This window comes from Somniosus microcephalus, chromosome 9, assembly GCF_052327205.1.
Source record: "Somniosus microcephalus isolate GS21.2 chromosome 9, FLI_Smic_1.0, whole genome shotgun sequence".
In the NCBI taxonomy this organism is placed as follows: Eukaryota; Metazoa; Chordata; class Chondrichthyes; order Squaliformes; family Somniosidae; genus Somniosus; species Somniosus microcephalus.
In genome coordinates, this window is record NC_140995.1 from 199672602 (window position 1) to 199693551 (window position 20950).

Below are 20950 nucleotides of genomic sequence, written 5' to 3' on the forward strand. Positions count from 1 at the left end.
AGGCGCAGCGATGTTTGTGCCACTCGCGAAATTGACCAGACATTTTGCGGCAGCGCTAAACACTACTGCCATGATCTCCTGCGCCTGCAGATCGTGAAGTCAGTCGAGCGTGCAACGCCCCGGACCGGATATTGGGTGGCGCCCTCTGCCTTACCGCCTGCCGCTAGCAACGACAGGTTAAGGGGAGCATTTTGCAGTCAGGAAGGGACTGGGGGAGTGCTATTTAAAGGCGACCGCTTCCTGCCTTTTTTGTCGCTGACATTTTTGCACCACGCATTCTGAGAGAGAGAGAGAGACTTCTGGAGAGATTCAACGCTGTGTGAAGGAGTTTTGGGTACTGAGCAGCACTTTGCAGGTTTATTTTGATTTGACCTTCCTTGCATCGATTTAGAAGAGACTGTGGGGCTGCACTCTGAGCTCTTTCCCTGGGCCTCTCCATTATTCTTTCAAGCAGAATTGATGTACAGGTCTCTCCAGGCTGAGATTCAAGGCTGCAATGAGCAGGGTGTGGATGGATTGCAAAATCGACCCTCCCCTTTAAGAACTGGCCGGTGCCAGTGTGTCTGTGTTCCATTGCTGACTGACATCACGTGAGCTTCGCCAGCGCTCTGAGGTAGCGCCTCGCTCCTCTGCGTTAGCACCTTAAGACAGGTGTGTAGCGCCTGATTTAGCGCTCCAATCACTTGCATGGGCGATAGAAGTCAAGTTTGCAGACGGAGGCGATTAATTAGCGCCAGGCGCTAAACTTTGCGTCCGGCTGATAATTGCGTCCCAAACGGGGCGATGCCGAATTTCTTCCCCATGACTGTATAAGTGGCAAACTCTTCTCTATGACTACCTTCATAATTTTAAAGACTTCTATTGGATCACCCCTCAGCCTTCTCTTTTCTACAGAAAGAGCTCCAGCTTGTTCAGCCTTTCCTGATAGTTATAACCTCTCAGTTCTGGTATCATTTGGCGAATCTACAGCATAAGAGAGGAATTGCATTTCATTTTCACTGAGGAAATTTGCACGTAAGTGACTTACGCCGGTTTTGTGCCAGAACAACACAGCAAGCGAATTTCCTCGATCATGTGCGTCGCTCACAGTGTTACATCCGCTGAAACCCTACTTAGCTGGTGAACATAGCTCTACCCCACAATTCAGCAGTGCTGTGGCATTTTGCACCTGTTGTTGTTTCGTGGAAAAGGAGATGTAAGTACCGGCCATGCAGATATGTTGGGTGACATAATGACAGGTGTTGGTTGTCTGGTCTGGCACCAGTTCTGAGTGACGTATATTTACACTAAAAGTTTAGGCGTTGGAGGATCCGAATCACTATTTCTGGTGTTTTTATAGTGATTTTTAAAACCATTTTTCTCACTGTATTTTTCTATAGCTTTGAATGGTTTTTTTAATGGCATCAGAATTTGTTACATTAAAAGGGAAAATCTCCCACAATTGCATGTACATAATGATGGTGTGATGGCTTCAAAACTTAATTTCATAACATCAACAAGATAAAGCGAGACTAAAAGAAGGAAGATGACGCATGTTTCTCAGGTCCCGATTGCCTTTATGCTGATTTCTGCTTGTTGACGTTCGAGTATCTGATAATGAGATTGTCAGGACATTTCGGCCTAAGCTCGGCGTAGATACAGGCATAGATTTCAGTGTAATTCTGGCATAAGTGGGGTCAAAGAAATTTCAGCCCATTGAATTGAACTGTTTCAATTACAGTTCATAGTTGTGAATGTTTTTGCAGTTCCTCTTATGTCAGGTTTCATCCTGCCAGGTTTACTCAGAAACAATGCAGAGCTATGCGTGGGCGAGAAAGGAGAATGCAATTGGCACGATACAGTCCTTACTGATTCCAAATTCACTTAGTTAAGGTGTCAATAATTGAGGCATGTGATAATAGCAGGTAATTAGCATCCAAAATACAGGGTTTTGTGACTCACAGATTATTACAATGCGAGCATCACTTAATTGATGTATCAATGAATAATATGCATCCCTGCAGGTAAATGTATTCCAGGAATCTCTACCTGAAATTGCCTCAGAAATGTCTGGTTCCATAACTGCATGCAGCAAAGAACAGGCACCACCAGCCCTACCTGGGCAGCTAAAAATGTCTGTAGGTAAATCCTTCTGCACCAGTGTGCCTCGCTGTACTGAATGTAAGCTGCTTTTTGGGGTATAAAGGGGAGTCATTAGTCAGAGTTGTGTTCATGCCCACAATCTTCCATCATTCATTCTTCCAAAGTCAGAGCTGCCCCCAAGATCCTCCAAAAGAGGATAAAGACAGAATATAGTACCTGTATAAGCTCTTTTACCTATATTCACAGTCACTGCCTCAACCTTGCCATTCATGTGGCCTCTCTACTCCCATTGTCTTGATCACAGACAAGGCCATCTCAGACCACTTTCTTGAATCCCTCACCACCCATATTCTCTTACCACCTTCCAACCCCTGAATCCACCCCTGGGAAAAACATTCTCCCAAGTCACTTACAACTGCACTTTCAAACTCCCAATTGTCTCGCCTATGGCCCTCCATTCGCCACAATACTTCTGCAGCTGTGGATCTGCTCAGCGACTCCCTCACCTCCACCCTTGATGCCTCAGTTACCACTAAAACCCTAACTCTCTCCCAGCCTGGTCGTTCCCCTGGTTTGGTTCCCATCTTCGCTCCCTCAAGTCCAAGTAGGTGCAGTCTTGTCTGTCAAACTCCTCTGCTCCATCCACATCACTATTGCATAGAATGAGACCATCTGTTTCTGTGGCCCTGAAATTCCATGCCCTTTCCTGTACGTTTTTGGCACTGCAATGGTGACTTTCTCTTTCGAGCTCTGAAAATTGGGGCAAATGCCATGCCAACTGGACAGAAAGCCAGCAAACCTGCCTAGGGCCTACCTGCAGTGTGCATCCAATGCTGCTGGAGGATCGTATCAATAGAGGATAGCAACAGCAAAATGAGGATGACCGGCGATGGGGTTCCAAAAACCCATGAATTGCATCCCCAATGCACCAATGAAATAAGCGATGAACACCTGTTGCCAGTATCAGCTGACACTGGCAGGAGGACTTTGGAGCCAGCAGCCTGAGGAAACTTTCAAGAGAAATTATTGGGGTTACTACACAAGAGCTTTAAAATTGGTTTTTTTTGTTGCCTTACACTTGGATAGAGATACACTTGCCTTTGACAGCCTGAGGCCTGTGAGCCCACTAGGAATTTTTTTGCCCTTACCACAATAACAGGTTCTGAGTACCAGGTGTGGTATTCCCTGCTGGAATTCCATTTCATGCAATTTTAGTGACGTCACAACCAGGGAAGGAACTAATTGGTAAGTAGGACCTGGTGAGTATTTCTACAGTCCAGTCGTTAAAGTCAAAGTAAGCTCTCTAGTTTAGAGTAAGTAGCGTTTAAAGGGAAGTAAGGTCCCTAGTGTATTTAATATGACTACTTGTGCTTTATCTTCCTCTTACACATGCTCCTACGTAGTGCTTCCCCTGTGGCTTCAGCTTATGTGGAGGCCCCTTGCTCACTTTCCTGCTGCTCCTGTCTCGACACCTTTGGCGGGCGTCCTCTGGGGTTGCGAGCCTGTGAGGGCTCATCAACAGTCTGCTGCTCCTGCGGCTGTGCAGGGATTGAGACGTCTATCTCACTTGGGTGTGGACTCTGGTGGGGCTCTGACCGAGGGCTCTGCAGTGGCATGGAAGTGTGAGCGCTTGGAGAGGAGCCCCCACTTCCTTGAGGTCTGCCACCAACCTCCCTCTCATGGGTCAGGTCCCCCTCAGCACCTGCAAGTGGCTGGAGAGCACCTTACTGCACATCATGGGGGCCATGGGGACCCATATCTGCAATGGCAGTCCTACTCAGAAGGACTTCCATGAAGGTCTGGTTTCTCTGTTCAATAGATGCCCATCGCTCCTCAAGAGATGTCATTCTATTCTGAACAATGACCATGTTTTCCATACCCTGGCGACTAAGCTCCTCCATGGCCATAGCCCTCCTCTCCCCTACCGTAGCCATCCTCTCCTGTACGGTAGCCAGCCTTTCCACGGAGGTAGCCATCCTTTCTGTGGTGATGCGTTCATGCGCCAATGACTCCACAAAGGCTCTGCTCATGTTCGCTATGGACTCCTCCATTCGCTCCACACTTGCAGCGACCCTAGAGACAAAACCTGCTAGAGACTCCTGCATCTGTGCCTGGAGTTCCATCACCTCTGATCTTATGGATGGACCCAGAGGCAAAGGGTCGACATGCTGCTGAGCCGAGCTGGCAGAGTCCTGCGCCCTCCGACTAGGACTCTCCACTGCTTTCCCTGTCTCCACAATCTGCTGATGCTCACTTGTGAGCTGTGATACACCAGGTGACAACACTACTCTATGGCCCGAAGGTCCCACCGAGGTGTGAGTGTCTGTGCTGGTGCTGGGTGCGCTGAATTCTGGTGACACTGCGTCCTCAGAGGTTGCAGCTTCCTCTGAGGAGTCTGGCTGTTCAGCCTCTTCTTCCTGGCTAGGGGGGACGGATGCTTGTGATGGTCCTGTGGGGGAGTAAAGAAAAGAGTCAGAGATGTGATGCAAAGGCTACATGCACATAGCTTTTTGCAGATGCTCATAAGTCTATCTGTTACAGCTTCACAATCATTATCAGCGACTCATGCAATGTCAAAGAGAGAGATGGGAAACTTTTCTGTCACCAGCTTGCTGTGTTGCACCCGTCTGTTTGTCCCCCACAAGCGAATCATCCTCAATGCCCATGATTTCCAGGACGGCCTCCTCCCAGGGGGTCAGGTGGGTTTTGAGGCTGTCCCTCCTCCAGTCCTGGCTCGCTGTCTCTTGTTGTGAGCTCGCTTTTCCTGCAATGAGGGAGACAAGTGGAGGTTGAGTGAGAATGAAGGAGTGAGTGTAGAGATTGCATAGCATAGATACTTAGAAGGAGACAAAGATGGAGTGAGGTTGCAAGACCAAGGGCCCTCCCTGTGTGTTGTCAGTTGTGTTCAAAGCATCAGAGTGATAGGGAGTGTGAGGTCTGCATGGTGGAATAGTTATGTGAATGTGAGCATAGAGAGAGAGGGAATGGGTAAGGGTGCATGGATGTCAGTGTCAAGTGGGATGTGGAGGAAGAGATTGCTAAAGCTGAGTGCTGGTGAGGAAAGGCAATGGGGATCAGATTGAGGGTGATGGGAAATTCATACTTCCTTTTCCAGTGCGCTGAAGGTCATGAAATCTTTTCCTGCACTGTATCCAGGTTCTGCGGGTGACTCCCAAGGAGTTGACCTCCTCAGCCACCTGCATCCACACAGCCTTGGTCTGAGTGGGAGGCCTCTTCCTCCCTGATGAAGGGAACAGCACCTCCCTGTTGGCCCTAGCCCCATCCACCAATGTCTGCAGAAGAAGCAAGGCTTGCTGTGGACCTTAAATGTAGCAGCAATGATGACGTCATCGGAGGGGACTTTCAGTCATGAAAAACCCATTTGCAAAGGCTTCCCACATGTTGGAAATCAATTGGCCAATTGAGTTAAAATTGCATCAATCTCCCACATCCATTTAGATTCGTGTGGGAAACACGAAATTCGGATAACACGACAACAGCCCGCACCTGAGTTAAAATCCAGCCCCATGACTCTATTTAATGGATGATTAGTGCAGGATGGAGGAAAGGAGAGTGAGGCGCCATTTGAGGAGACAGTTCTCCTCAGTCTGGACAGAGCGGGATTAAACGGAGTGGACTTGAGCAGAGTATTTTACTGGGGAATTTGGAAAGAGTGGGAATTTGGAGAAGAGGGGAAAGGAATTGCTGCTTTTTGCCTACAGATCTTGTAGTGCTTTGTGTTACAAGTAGATATTTAATTTCAGTACCCTTAACTTAATCGAGATCAAGTAAGTAGTCATGAAACAACACTGTAAACCTTGGTGCCAGGGTTAAAGACATCTCCTCGCGGCTGGAGAAGAACTTGGAGTGGGAGGGGGAGGATCCAGTTGTCGTGGTCCATGTAGGAACCAACGACATAGGTAGAACCTGAATGAGGCTCTGCTGAGGGAGTTTGAGGAGCTATGATCTAAATTAAAAAGCAGAACTTCAAAGGTAATAATCTCTGGATTGTTACCTGAGCCACGTGCCAATTGGCATAGGGACAAACAGATTCGGGGTTTAAATGCGTGGCTCAAAGAGTGGTGTGGGAGGAAGGGATTTCAGTTCTTGGGGCACTGGCACCTGTACTGGGGAAACAGGGAGCTGTTCTGTTGGGCTGGGACCAGTGTCCTGGCGAACCGAATAACTAGGGCAGTAGACAGGGCTTTAAACTAATGAAGTGGGGGTGGTGGGAGGATTCAGGAAAGAGTAAATTTAAAAGCAGCGAGTGAAATGTCAAGGCTCCAGAGCAGAGTAGAGTTTTGGGTAAAAATAAGCAGAGTGGGTCAGGATGGGACAGAGAGAGTAACAAAGGTAATAAGGCATCAGTGACTAAGGTGACATCAGGGGAAAATATAAATAAGTCAAAGCTTAAGGCACTATACCTGAATGCGTGAAGTATTCACAACAAAATAGATGAATTAATAGCACAGATAGAAATTAATAGGTTTGATCTAATAGCCATAACAGAGACGTGGTTGCAAAGTGGCCAAGGTTGGGAACTAAATATTCCAAGATACATAACTTTTAGAAGAGATAGGCAAAATGGAAAAGGAGGAGGGGTAGGCCTGATAATAAAGGATGGGATAAAGACAGTACGGAGAAAGGATCTTAGCTCCAAAAATCAAGAAGTAGAATCAGTTTGGGTGGAGCTAAGAAACAGCAAGGGGCAGAAAACATTGGTGGGAGTTGTTTATAGGCCCCCAAACAGTATTTTTAATGTAGGGCAGAGTACAAATCAGGAAATTAGAGGCCCATGTAACAAAGGTAATACAATAATCATGGGGGACTTTAATCTACATATAAACTGGGCAAACCAAATTTTCAGTAATAGTGTGGAGGACAAATTCATGGAATGCAAGATAATTTTCTAGATCAGTATGTTGAGGAACCAACTAGGGAACAGGCTATTTTAGATCTAGTTTTGTGCAATGAGAAAGGGTTAATTAATAAACTTGTAGTAAAGGGGCCTTCAGGGAATTATGATAGAATTTTATATTTAGTTTGAAAGTGATTTAGTTAAATCCAAAACTAGGGTCTTAAATCTAAACAAAGCAAACTACGTAGGTATGAGGGGCGAGTTGGCTAAGGTAGATTGGGAAACTACATAGTTCCTCGGAGTCCACATCACGGAAGACCTCTCCTGGTCCCTCAATACCTCCTCTCTGGTGAAGAAGGCCCAGCAGCGCTTATATTTCCTAAGGAGGCTGAAGAGATGTAGCCTGTCACCCCTGATCCTCTCTAACTTTTACCGCTGCACAATAGAGAGCATCCTGACGAACTGTATCACAGTATGGTATGGCAGCTGTAGCTACTATGACCGGAAAGCCCTGCAGCGGGTAGTCAAAACTGCCCAACGCATTACCGGCACCCGGCTACCGACCATAGAGCACATATACCAGAAACGCTGTTTACGGAGGTCACGGTCCATCATCAAAGACCCTACCCACCCCAGCCACAGTCTGTTCGCCCTCCTGCCATCTGGGAGACGCTACAGATGCATTCGCACCCGTACGACCAGATTTAGGAACAGCTTCTTTCCCAGGGCTGTCATCCTACTGAACTCCACAAATAAACTCTAAAGCCTGCACATCTGCCAATGCACTTTATTAGGGTTATGTTTATGTTAATGTATTACAAGCCAAATGTATGTTGAATGTTTAAATGTCTTAATCTAAATGTACACTCTCGGGAGCCGCAAGCCTACATTTCGTTGTACTGCACTTGTGCACTAACAATGACAATAAAAGTTGATTATTATTATTATTATTATTATTACATTAAAAGGTATGATGGTGGAGAAGCAATGGCAAGCATTTAAAGAAGTAATCCATAATTTACAACAGATATACATTCCTTTAAGGCACAAAAACCCCACAGGAAAAGTGGTCCAACCGTGACTAACAAGAGAAATTAACGATAGTATTAGATCAAAGGAAGAGGTTTATAATGTTGTCAAAAAGAATAGTAAGGCTGAGGGTTGGGAGGATTTTAGAATTCAGCAAAGGAGGACCAAAAAATTGATAAAGAAAGGGAAAGTAGAATATGAGAGTAAACTAGCGAGAGGCATAAAAACAGATTGTAAAAGCTTCTATAGGTATGTAAAAAGGAAAAGATTAACGAAAGTAAATGTGGGTCCCTTACAGGCTGAGACAGGAGATGCATTGGTTGTTATTTTCCAAAATTTCATAGATTCTCGAATGGTTTCCACAGATTGGAAGGTGACAAATGTAACCCCACTATTTAAGAAAGGAGGGAGAGAGAAAACGGGGAAGCACAGACCCTGATATCAGTAGTAGGGAAAATGTTAGCCTGACATCAGCAGTAGGGAAAATGTTAGAATCTATTATTAAGGACGTGGTAACAAGGCACTTAGAAAATAATATTAGGATTGGGCAAAGTCAACACGGATTTATGAAAAGGAAATCGTGTTTGACAAATCTGTTAGAGTCTTTTTGAGTTTGTACCTAGCAGAATAGATAAGGGGGAACCAATGGATGTGGTGTATTTGGATTTTCAGAAGGCATTCTAGAAGGGGCCACACAAGAGGTTATTAAACAAAATTAGGGCTCATGGGATTGGGGGTAATATACTAGCATGGATTGAGGATTGGTTAACGGATAGAAAACAGAGAGTAAGAATAAATGTGCCATTTTCAGGTTGGCAGGCTGTAACTAGTGGGATACCGCAAGGATCAGTGCTTGGGCCTCAGCTATTCACAATCTACATCAATGATTTGGATGAGGTGATCAAATGCAATATATCCAAGTTAGCTGATGATACAAAGCTGGATGGGAATGTAAGTTGTGAGGAGGATGCAAGGAGGCTTCAAGTGGATATAGACAGGCTAAGTGAGTGGGCAAGATCATGGCAAATGGAATATAATGTGCAGAAGTGTGAAGTTATCCATTTTGGTAGGAAAAATAGAAAAGCAGAGTATTTTTTAAATGGTGAGAGATTGGGAAATGTTGGTGTTCAGAGGGACCTGGGTGTCCTTGTACATGAATCACTGAAAGTTAACATGCAGGTACAGCAAGCAATTAGGAAACACATGGTATGTTAGCCTTTATTACAAGAGGACTGGAGTATAATAGTAAAGACATCTTACTGAAATTATATAGAGCCCTGATGAGACCACACCTGGAGTATTGTGTATAGTTTTTGTCTCGTTACCTAAGGAAGGATATACTTGCCATAGAGGGAGTGCAACAAAGGTTCACCAGACTGGTTTTTGGGATGGGGGATTGTCCTATGAGCAGAGATTGAGTAGCCTAGGCCTAAATTCTCTAGAGTTTAGAAGAATGAGGGGTGATCTCATTGAAACATACACAATTCTTACAGGGCTTGACAGGGTAGATGCAGGGAGGATATTTCCCCTGGCTGGGGAGTCTAGAACCAGGGGTCACAGTCTCAGGATAAAGGGTCGGCCATTCAGGACTGAGATGAGGAGAAATTTCTTCACTCAGAGGGCGGTGAATCTTTGGAATTCGCTACCCCAGATGCCTGTGGAGGCTCAGTCATTGAGTATATTCAAGACAGAGATCGATATATTTTTGAATACTAAGGGATATGGGGATAGTGCAGGAAAGTGGACATGAGGTAGAAGATCAGCCATAAACTTATTGAATGGTGGAGCAGGCTCGAAGGGCCAAATGGCCTACTCCTGCTCTTAGTTCTTATGCAAGGTATTCCCCTCCCCCATAATTTTACAGGCCATGCAGATTCTATGAAGACCACAGTGAGGAACTCTGTTTTAGAAGAATGCGCTTCACCAAAGATGCTATAGGGCAGGTGTTGTATGCTACTACAGTAAGACCCGCAGCCATGATCCTCTGCCTGGAGAGCTCTGTTACTGTCAAAGTGGCAACAGCACTCAACTGTTATACCACAGACTTATTTCAAACAGCCACGAGGACCTATGTAATATCGCCCAGGAGACCATTTGTGCACATATTAATTCAGCCATTGTCACACTTTTTAGGAGAGCTGGGGAGTTCATCCAGTTTATCAACACAGCAGCATGATAGAACCATCCAGTTTAATTACATTGCTGGGATGCCCAAAGTGCAGAGTAGACTTATGGGGCCTATGTACCATTGTGAACACCCACCATTAACTCCCTTAATTAATTAAGGGGCACTACTTGCTGGAGGTCCTGATTGTGTGTGACCTGATGCAAAAAAGCCATCATGTGAATGCCAGATTTACTGGAAGTTTCCATGACGCCTTCATCCTCAGGAATTGTGCCTTCCTAAGCTCTTCAAGGAAGATAGTCAAGTGAACAGATGGCTTGTGGGTGAAAAGGTGTAGCCCTTGCTACTATGGATAATGACCCTTCTAAGAGTTGCAGGAACAGCAGTTGAGGAGTGCAACAATGAGACACGTGCCTCTGCCAGAGTGGTCATTGAGAGGATCATCAAGTCTTAAACGGATGCTTTTGTTGCCTTGATGGATCAGGATGGGCTTTGCAATATGCTCCAGATAATGTGTCCTGCATAGTTGTGGCTTGCTGTGCTCTGCACAACTCTACCAGGCAAAGAGGCATGCTGTTTCCTGGGGAGGTGGGTCTAGCTGCTTTGGAGGCAGAACGCATGGTGGACCATCATTCAGAGGACTCCCCAGTAATGGCTGTAAGAGGCATCAGAAGTCAATTTATCAATGAAGTGTTCTCATCTGTTGAATACAGTCTACCTTTGCCACCACTGCCACTGACATTACTACTTCTTTCCACCTTCAAATAAGCAACAAAATAAGTGCACCCTTTCCTACATGACAATAATCTTCATGAATAACAAAATACAACGTAAGGGCACATTCTCCTTTAATGCAAGGAACTCAACAGTGAACATAAGCCATCCTACTCTTCCCTCACTTCATGCTTCCTCTGGGTGTCTAAACATGCCCTTCTTTCTCCTATTCTAGTGCAACCTTAGGGTCAGTACTGCAAGAGGGAGTTGACTGCTCCTGTGTTACAAAAGATTCATAGGACTGAGATGGCCCTTCTCTCATGGCAACTTAGTCCTAGCAGGGAGCCACTGCTGGCTGCATCTCTAGAACTTGTGCCTGAGCAGACAAGCATCACCACTTGTGTCGTGCTCTGAGGGGAAAGACAGCCTCATGCAGGTTGTCTCTAGCCATCATCATTTCGGTATGAAGGGTGCTGTCTAGTCTGTAACCTATTGCCACCAGAGCTGCACTCTGTGCTTCCATGGCGCACGAGGCACCAACTGGTTGCAGGCTGCTTCTGAGATTCCAATACAGCTGCTACAAGCTCCATTGATGCCTGCAACAAAGAAGAAGCTCCCCTTACCTTCCATCAAATGATGGCTGTAGACTCCAGAGTCACAGCTGTTAGTTGTCGCACATCTTTGGAGCCTGAGGTCAGAGCCTGCATGTAGGTGTGGTGTTCCTCAACTATCCTTCTTTTCAAGTGAGATTTATATCCCACAGTTCCAAAACCATGGGCTGTCTTCTCCTTGGCTTCCACTGGGAAGGTGACACATCCTCCTCACCCACTCACACTTCTCAGACTCCCACATGCTCTGTAAATCACCAGCTGCTACATCCTCACTTACACTATCCAATGTTCCCTGAGTGACAGTATCTGAGCTGGTGCAAGGGAGTGAGAATGTAGCAACACGGGGGCGGGGCGGGGGGGGGGGGGTGAATAGAGGGAGTTGGGGCACTAGAACATGGGACTCCTATGCAGCCTTGTCCTCACTATACTCTTCCTGAACATCATCCTCCTCATTGTCAGCATCACCTTTTACTGCTCCTGCTCCTTCTCCTCCTCCTCATCATCATCTCTTTCCTCCCCTTCATCATCCTCTGCCCCCTCAGCCCACGGCTGTGATGTATTTGCAGGAAAGGAGTGCAAAACTAAGAATGGGTGAGCGTAATCTCCTTGGGTTTCAGGAAACAGAGAAAGGGAGTGGAAGCTTTTTTATTCATTCACGGAACATTATCAGCAAGGCCAGCATTTATTGCCCTCGAGAAGGTGGTGGTGAGCCATTACTAATACTAGCTTTTTATTCCAAATTTATTTAATTAACTGAATTTAAATTCCCCAGCTGCCGTGGTGGGATTTAAACTCATGTCTCTGGATCATTAGTCCAGGCCTCTGGATTTCTAGTTCAGCAACACAACCACTATGCTACTGCACCCACAGGCTGTATGTTGCTTCACAAGGATGCCATGATGACTGTGCATCCATTAACCTTCCGTCTGCAGCATCCCACCAAAGTCATGCCTCCCCAGCGGCTTCACGGCTTGTTCCTCCTGGAGGCTGAGCTCTCTAAATGTCTAAAATGCCTCCTTCGTTCCCCTGCCTTTCACGGGCATTGTGAGCAAATTTCTCCTGTAACAAGATTGAGGGAATTAGATGAAGATGAGCATTTGAGGTATGCCTCCCAGGTGGCATCAGAAAGTGAATGTAATGGAACTGCTGGTATCACTCAGTGCAAATGGAAGAAGTGATTTTAAAGTGGTTGCACATGCAACAGTGTACTGCTCAGGGAGACGGCGACACCAAGGGTGATATCCCAAATTAGTGACTCTTCGCCACAGAGCAGTGTGAAGGATTACTTGTGCAGCTATACATTTTAGAGGTTGATAGTGCTTTAGCACCCAAGGAAAAAAGGGACAGTGGCCAGTGTATTACCTTGCCTACCCTCGTCAGGTCATTGAACCTTATCTGGCACTGGTCTGTAGAACTGCGGGTGTCTGAGGTGGCACTCTGCACCTCCTTCCACTTGACATTTTTCTGAACTTTCTTTCCATGGGTACCCAGCGGTCTTTCCTTTGGCGCATTTCAGCCCAGAGTGTCTGAAAGTCCTTCTCATTCAAATAGTACAATAGCAAAATACTGCGGATGCTGGAAATCTGAAACAACAACAGAAAATGCTGGAAACACTCAGCAAGTCAGGCAGCATCTGTAGAGTGAGAAACAGAGTTAATGTTTCTGGTCGATGACCCTTGGTCAGAACTGTAAAAAGTTGGAGAAGCAACAGATTTTTAAGCAAGTGTGGGGCGGGGAAAGCGGGGAGGGGAGGAAAGAACAAAAGGGAAGGTCTGTGATAGGATGGAAGGCAGGAGAGATTAAAAAACAAAAGGGATAATGGTGCAAGGCAAAAGGAGATGGTAATGGGACAAGTTAAGAAACAAAAGATGACTCTAGACAAGGTGTAAATGGCAATGGCAGAATCATCAACAGCTGCCATGTGAGAGAAAAAAGAAAACATAGGGGCCGAGGTTCTGGTCTGAAATTGTTGAACTCAATGTTGAGTCCAGAAGGCTAGAAAGTGCCTAATTGAAAGATGAGGTGTTGTTCCTCGAGCTTACGTTGAGCTTCATTGGAACAGTGTAAGAGGCCGAGGACAGAGAGATCAGAGTGGGAGTGGAGTGGAGAATTAAAGTGACAGGCTCGGGGTCACGCTTACGGATTTAATGGAGGTGTTCCGCAAAGCGGTCGCCCAATCTGCGTTTGGTCTCCCCAATGTAGAGGAGACCGCATCGTGAGCAGTGAATACAGTATACTAAATTGCAAGAAGTACAAGTAAATCGCTGTTTCACCTGGAAGGAGTGTTTGGGGCCCTGGACAGTGGGAAGGGAGGAGGTAAATGGGCAAGTGTTGCATCTCTTACAATTGCACGTGAGGGTGCCGTGGGAAGGGGTGTTGGGGGTGATAGAGGAGTGGACCAGGGTGTTGCGGAGGGAGCGGTCCCTTCAGAATGCTGAAAGGGGTGGGGGGTGCTGGCGGGAAGATGTGCTTGGAGGTGGGACCTCTACCGTGTGGAGTCTGAATGCCAACTCCCTGACACCTCCTCCTACCTCCCCCTGGACCATGACCCCACTACCAAACATCAAGCCATTGTTTCCAAGACTGTCACTGATCTCATCTCCTCTGGAGATCTTCCCTCCATGGCTGTCAACCTCATAGTCCCCCAACCCTGCACAGCCTGCTACTACCTCCTTCCCAAGATCTACAAACAGGGCTGCCCTGGAAGATCCATCGTTTCAGCCTGCTCTTACCCCACGGAACTGATTTCCTCCTATCTCAACTCTATTTTTTCTCCCCTTGTCCAGTCTCTTCCCACCTACATTCGCAACTCTTTCAAAGCCCTCCGTCACTTTAACAGTTTCCAGTTTCCTAGCCCCAACCATCTCCTTTTCAAAATGGACGTTCAATCCCACTACACCTCTATCCCCCACCAGGATGGTCTGAGGGCGCTCCGCTTCTTCCTTGAACAGAGGCCCAACCAGTCCCCATCCACCACCACCCTCCTCCGCCTGGCTAAACTTGTTCTCACATTGAACAACTTCTCCTTTGACTCCACTTATGTCCTCCAAATTAAAGGTGTTGTTATGGGAACCCACACAGGCCCTAGCTATGCCTGCCTTTTTGTGGGATATGTGGAACATTCTTTGTTCCAGCCCTACACAGGTCCCCTCCCTCACCTCTTTTTCCGGTACATTGATGACTGTATCGGTGCCGTTTCCTGCTCTCGCCCTGAACTAGAAAATTTCATTCACTTTGCTTCCAATTTCCACCCTTCCCTCACCTTCACATGGTCCATCTCCGACTCTTCCCTGTTGTTCCTCGACTTCTCTATCTCCAGTTCTGGGGATAGGCTATCGACAAACATCCACTTTAAGCCCACTGACTCCCACAGCTACCTGGACTACACGTCCTTCCACACCGCTTCTTGTAAGGACTCAATTCCACCAAACACATCTTCCTCTCCCCCCCCACCCTTTCAGCATTCTGAAGGGACCGCTCCCTCCACGACACCCTGGTCCCCTCCTCTATCGACAACACCCCTTCCCCTTCCCACGGCACCTTCCTGTGCAAGCACAGGAAATGCAACACCTGCCCTTTTACCTCCTCCCTTCCCACTGTCCGAGGCCCCAAACACTCCTTCCAGGTGAAACAGCGATTTACTTGTACTTCTTGCAATTTAGTATACTGTATTCGCTGCTCACGATGCGGTCTCCTCTACATTGGGGAGACCAAATGCAGATTGGATGACCACTTTGCGGAACACCTCCATTCAGTCCGTAAGCGTGACCCCGAGCTTCCGGTCGCCTGTCACTTTAATTCTCCGCTCCACTCCCACTCAGATCTCTCTGTCCTCAGCCTCTTACACTCCAATGAAGCTTAACGTAAGCTCGAGGAACAGCACCTCATCTTTCGGTTAGGCACTTTACAGCCTTCTGGACTCAACATTGAGTTCAACAATTTCAGACTATAACCTCGGCCCCTATGTTTTCTTTTTCCACTCACATGGCAGCTGTTGATGAATCTGCCATTCCCATTTACACCTCATCTAGAGTCATCTTTTGTTTCTTAACTTGTCCCATTACCATCTCCTTTTGCCTTGCACCATCATCCCTTTTGTCTTTTAATCTCTCCTGCCTTCCACCCTATCACAGACCTTCCCTTTTGTTCTTTCCTCCCCTCCTCCCATTCCCTGCCCCACACTTGCTTAAAAATCTATTACTTCTCCAACTTTTTCCAGTTCTGACGAAGGGTCATCGTCCTGAAACATTAACTCTGTTCCTCTCTCCACGATGCTGCCTGATCTTCTCATTAAAATGTTGTACTTTTCTTTGCTGCCTACTTGCAATGTCCTGCTCCCTTCTTTGAGTGCCTCTGCCAGTTCCTCCACATGAAGACATGTTTTAAAAGTGCCGCACAATCACACATGAACCATCCAGTACACCTATTGACAGTCAATTGACGATGCCAAACACTCTCCTACTCTCCTGCTGCTCTCCCAGTCTGCTTCAGCCATACTTAGCTTTTTAAAGGTTGCATTCCTAATTTTAGTTGTCAGATTTGGCTCAGTGGTAGCACCTTTACATCTGAGTCAGAAGGCTGTGGGTTCAAATCCAATTCCAGAGACTTAAGCACATAAATCCAGGCTGACACTTCAGCACAGCACTGAGGGAGAGCTGCTTTGTTGCAAGTGCCTTCTTTGGATGAGATGTTAAACTGAGGCCCTGTCTGCCTACTCAGGTGGATGTAAAAGATCCCATGGCACTTTTCAAAGAAGAGCAAGGGAGTTCTTCTGGTGTCCTGGCCAATAGTTATCCTTAAAAAAACACCACTAAAAATCAGATTATTTGGCCATTTATCTCATTGCTGTTCATGCGATCTTACTGTGTGCAAATTGACTGGCATACGTCCCTACACCAAAACAGTACTTCATTGGCTGTAAAGTGCTTTGGAACATCCCGAGGTCATGAACTGTGCTATAGAATTCTTTTTTTCTTTAATTTCAAAGCACCCTGAACACACTAATCCTCCATTACATAGGATTTGCACCACCAAACTGTTAATGAATGTTGAAATAAGCTGAGCCCAGGGCACTGTGGATTTTAAGCGCTTATAACCTTCCTTCTTTATTTCGTTTACATAAGAAAATTAGAAATAGGAAAACTGCCAAGAATCCATCCACCTGCCAGTCTTCTCACCATATGCCTCATTCCCGTCAATCTCTGGAAACACATTTAGAATAGTTCATGAAGTTTGCCGAGTTGGCAACAGTGAATGCACTTTAAAGTAATGAATTATAGATGAAGCTGTTTGAGACAGTTCTCAGCGACGTGATAAGGTACAAGGTCTTTCTTTCTCTTTAGGAGTAAGTGTAGCAGCATCGTAAATGGATTAACAACAACAACTTGTATTTATATAGCGCCTTTAACGTAGTAAAACGTCACAAGGCGCTTCACAGAAGTATTAAAAGACAAAAAATTTGACACCGATTTACAATTTTGCTGCACATGATAATCAGTTATTTCTCGGTGGCTGAACAGTGTAGATGAACAGAGAGGGGGCAATTTCCCCCCAATATTTTAGGTGCTAAAGAGCCTCCGAGGTGGCCAAGTTGGAGTCTTAAGCTGAAATGCCAGTATAGCTTGCGTTGAGCACAAGATGCCATTTTGGTAAAGGAATTGAAGCTTGCACTAGCAAGGGCCACCCACAGTATCATTAAGCAGCTGATTGCCACTTAAATTGCCTGCTAGTGTTCATTAACGAGGCTGCACAGCATTTTGGTGGCGAGTGCCCTCTCCTAACAGTGACCAGTTGATTGGGAGTAAACTAGTCGTTGCAGAGGATTTTGAGCTCTACTTAAAAGTAAATCACCTTTTACAGCTCACTTGTTACTGAAGTTTGGTCATTTGGACCTGAGTCTAGGTTCGGATCGGACATGGCCCTGTGGGTAGCGGAGCGGGCCCAGGGGCCGTGTAGCCTGATCCTGCTCCTATTTTGTGTGTCTAATTCTGTTAGATTCAGGAGATGGTTCTGTGATAGTGGATTGGCGGTTAGGATCAGATCAGCCATGATCTTATTGAATGGCGGAACAGGCTCGAGGGGCCGATTGGCCTACTCCTGCTCCTATTTCTTATGTTCTTATGTTCTTATGAAGGTTTGAAGAGAACTTTTGAAACACATTGGGAGACTTTCTGGGACACTTTGTCAAAACTTCACCTAAAAAGAGTGAGTGCTGTGCTACTCTCCTTTCTTAGGCATCTTATTCAAAACCATCCAGGACAGAGCAGCCTGCTTGATCGTCACCCCATCCACCAGCTTAAACAATCACTCCCTCCACCACCGGCGTACCGTGGCTGCAATGTGTATCATCTACAAGATGCACCGCAGCAACTCGCCAAGGCTTCTTCGACAGCACATCCCAAACCCACAACCTCTATCACCTAGAAGGACAAGGGCAGCAGGCGCAAGGGAACACCATCGTCTCCAAGTTCCCCTCCAAGTTACACACTACTTGGAAATATATCGCCGTTCCTTCATCGCTGGTGGGTCAAAATCCTGGAACTCCCTACCTAACAGCACTGTGGGAGGATCTTCACCATATGGACTGCAGTGGTTCAAGAAGGGAGCTCACCACCTCCTTCTCAAGGGCAATTAGGGATGGGCAATAAATGCTGGCCATGCCAGCGAAACCCACATCCCATGAATGAATAATAAAAAAAAGTCACCAGGAGAAAGGGAGTGCTTGGTCATTGGCATCTTGCTCGGGGTCCCCCTTGGTCTGCCGGAGGAATGGGAGGAGGTCAGGAGGCCAGGCAGAGCAGCACCAGCTGCTGCAGGAGAGAAGGAACAGAAGGGACTGGAGGTTGAGGTGGACGCCTTCCCCACTGCGGATAGAGGACATCCCTCCTCCTCTGGACCCCCTCCACCAGGACCTCCAGCAGGGTGTCCAAGAACCTGTGCGCCCTCTCCCTCGGTCCCTGAGCCATCCTGAAACCTGCCGCTGTGTGTCAGCCAGCGCACACCGCACTTTCAGTGGAAGTGGGTGAGTGGAGCTCACACGTACTGCTGCATGAAAATTGTGTCTAATCAGCACTTGAGTGCTAAACCTGCAGGTGTCTGTTTTAGCACTTCCAGGGAAGTTCAAATTAGGTCCAAAATTGCGTGCTACAACCAGACTTTCAAACAGGCGTGTCTTATTAGCACAGCATCCATTTAGTGCCTGCTTTCACCCTTTCACCAAAATAACTCCCAGGGCTTCAAACATAATGGGCCAGAATTTGCGGTGTCTCGGGGCGTGCCCTGTGAGTTGGATTTTTTTTCCTTACCAGCCAGCTCAAAAATTTTTGGCACTGCAAATTGCTGGAAGTGCGAGCTGCTAACGGCGCAGCGAGGGCAGCGGGGCTCCTGACTGGCTCCTTAGTGACCAAAGGGTCCAACGGTCTAGCTCCTCAACCCATTAAATTTACGGCTAGAGAAAGAAGGAACTAGGGTGAATTTAAGTCAAATTAGGTACAGAAAGAGAAATAAAGAGAGGGAACAAAAGATTGGATTAAAAAGAGAGAGAAAAAGAGACAGAAAGGAAAGGTAAGAAAAAATTAAAAAATTAAAAATTTACAAACCCTCCAGGAAGAATTTCCTACCTGCGGGAGTGAGACTCCACAGCTTCAATTGTTCCCTTTCTGTGCCTCGAAGGTTGAGTGGCATTGCAGCAACATAAATCTCGTCACTAAAAGGCTCCATAGGTCGTGAAATACCAGCTCCAACTTTCTGCGGTGAGTTTAATTTGTATTTATGGAGCAATCCAGCAATTTCTTGAAACTCATGGAGAGATTGATGGCGAGATCCTGTTTTTGTGAGGTTTACGGAAAGCCGATTTTCTTCCCTCTCTCTCCCAGAGCCACTGAGGCCAACTGCAATGCCTCAGCTGCTTCCCATGACTGAAGCCAGCTGACACAGCACAGACTGGGATCAAACCTGCAGCCCTTCATAACCCAGCATGGATACGGCTCAGTTCCACGCAGGTCAATGCATTTACCGACTAAGCCACATTCATTCATACATTTGTCAGACACTTCACTATACAGTAAGTGTGTGTTCAGATCTATGCATTTCATTATATAGTGAATGTTGTTTCACTATAGTACAAGTGTCTGCATTCTTTGAATGCCAACAGTTTCTCATGCATTTTCACACTAACCTGATTTGGAATCAGGTGGAAAGAATCTGAAAATAGCACATTGTAGGGAGAATGTAATAGGTGTTGAAATGCCTCCAGACCTATGGGAAAGCCTTTGGCCAGAATTTTCTGGGGTGGCAGCAGGCGAGATCAGTGGCGGGTCTGGTGGGAAAGTTGTTATTTTTGACAGCCAGTCGGGAACCCGCTGTCATCTCGCTCCCAAGTGCCGTTACCCCAGGCGCATTTGTCATCACGGACCCGACCCAATTTAAACATCCACTACAAGCCCACCGACTCCCACAGCTACCTGGACTACACTTCCTCCCGCAGCTACCTGGACTGCACTTCCTCCCACTCCGCTTCCTGTAAGGACTCGATTCCATTCTCCCAGTTTCACCGTCTCCGCCGCATCTGTTCGGACAATGCCACCTTCCATACCAGTGCTTCTGATATGTCTTCCTTTTTCCTCAACCGAGGATTCCCCTCCACCATGGTTGACATGGCCCTCGACCGTGTCCGTTCCATTTCCCGCACTTCTGCTCTCACCCCTTCCCCTCCCTCCCGGAACCATGATAGGGTTCCCCTTGTCCTCACCTTTCACCCCACCAGCCTCCACATTCAACGGATAATCCTCCGCCATTTCCGCCACCTCCAGCATGAGCCCACCACCAAACACATCTTCCCCTCCCCTTCCCTTTCAGCATTCCGAAGAGACCGCTCCCTCCGCAACACACTGGTCTACTCCTCAATCACCCCCAACAGCCTCTCCCTTCCCCACAGCACCTTCCCGTGCAAGCACAGGAGATGCATCACCTGCCCTTTATACCTCCTCCCTTCCCACTGTCCAGGGCCCCAAACACCCCTTCCAGGTGAAACAGCGATTTACTTGTACTTCTTGCAATTTAGTATACTGTATTCGCTGCTCACGATGCGGTCTCCTCTACATTGGGGAGACCAAACGCAGATTGGGTGACCACTTTGTGGAACACCTCCATTCAGTCCGTAAGGGTGGCCCCGAGCTTCCGGTCGCTTGTCACTTTAATTCTCCACTCCACTCCCACTTTGACCTCTCTCTCCTCGGCCTCCTACACTGTTCCAATGAAGCTCAACGTAAGCTCGAGAAACAGCACCTCATCTCTCGATTAGGCACTTTACAGCCTTCTGGACTCAACATTGAGTTCAACAATTTCAGACTATAACCCCTGCCCCTATTTTTTCACATGGCAGCTGTTGCTGATTCTGCCATCCCCATGGCAACATTTAATCTCTCCTGCCTTCCACCCTAGCACAGACTGTTCCTTTTATTCTTTCTTCCCCTCCCCCCTTCCCTGCCTCTGCACCTGCTTAAAAATTGTCACATCTCTAACTTTTTCCAG

The 20950-nt window shown here is 46.9% G+C and overlaps 1 long non-coding RNA gene across 1 annotated transcript in view; it reads right to left on the reverse strand.

Annotated features, from left to right (window-relative positions):
* The window catches only part of LOC147112940 (uncharacterized), a 53996-nt gene extending 34656 nt beyond the window's left edge, over nucleotides 1-19340 (reverse strand). Inside the window, exon 1 of the long non-coding RNA XR_015079453.1 lies at nucleotides 19039-19340. This is a non-coding gene — a long non-coding RNA (uncharacterized LOC147112940). The remainder of the gene's footprint in view (nucleotides 1-19038) is intronic.
* Between the last annotated feature and the right edge of the window lie 1610 nt (nucleotides 19341-20950).